This window comes from Empidonax traillii, unplaced genomic scaffold, assembly GCF_003031625.1.
Source record: "Empidonax traillii isolate 1590-97213 ecotype Southwest subspecies unplaced genomic scaffold, ASM303162v1 scaffold542:size423868, whole genome shotgun sequence".
Taxonomy (NCBI): Eukaryota; Metazoa; Chordata; class Aves; order Passeriformes; family Tyrannidae; genus Empidonax; species Empidonax traillii.
In genome coordinates, this window is record NW_020955735.1 from 14,428 (window position 1) to 15,209 (window position 782).

A 782-nucleotide genomic window follows, 5' to 3' on the forward strand; every position below is an offset into this window, starting at 1 on the left:
AGCCTTTCTCAGATACAAAATAGGTTTTCATAATCTTGAGGGGTTTTTTTTAGTTTCTAATATGCCATTTTTTTCACCTGCAGTATAACCTGTTTAGAGGTGAAACTCAGTTTAATTACCCAAAAGAGCCAGAAGCTGTCGCCTTTGAGACTCCCTTTGGGAAGTTCGGCATTTTCACTTGCTTTGACATCCTTTTCCATGAGCCTGCAGTGGTCCTGGTGAGAGAGATGCAGGTGGACACTGTGCTCTTCCCAACGGCTTGGATGAATGTCCTGCCATTTCTGACTGCAGTTGAGTTTCATTCTGCCTGGGCTATGGGCATGCGTGTCAATTTACTTTCAGCAAATACTCACAACATCAACTTTTCAATGACAGGTGAGTTACATTCAAGTTGTCCTCAGATTCAGACGCAGGCAGAAATGTTTTAGACATAAGAAGTCTCTGGAAAATAGTGTTTCAGTCAGACTAAAGATCTTTGTGGTACAGTACTAAATGTAATAAACACCTTCAGGCATTAAAATGCTGAGTGTACTGGAAAAAGAAAAATTAGAAAGCCCCTGACATTAAATTTTGATAATTTGAAAGTGGAATTTTATTTCAAAAACAACACAAATTTTCACTTAAATTTTTATTCTTTTGTTTAGAAGTATCACTTTTTGTTTAAAATTCAATCAACAGTTAATGGAGAAAAAATGTTTCAGTTAGAACTTAATAACGTACAACCAAAAGGAGGATTCTTATTGAATAAATATTTTCAGATTTTGGGGCTGCTAAGGAATTCG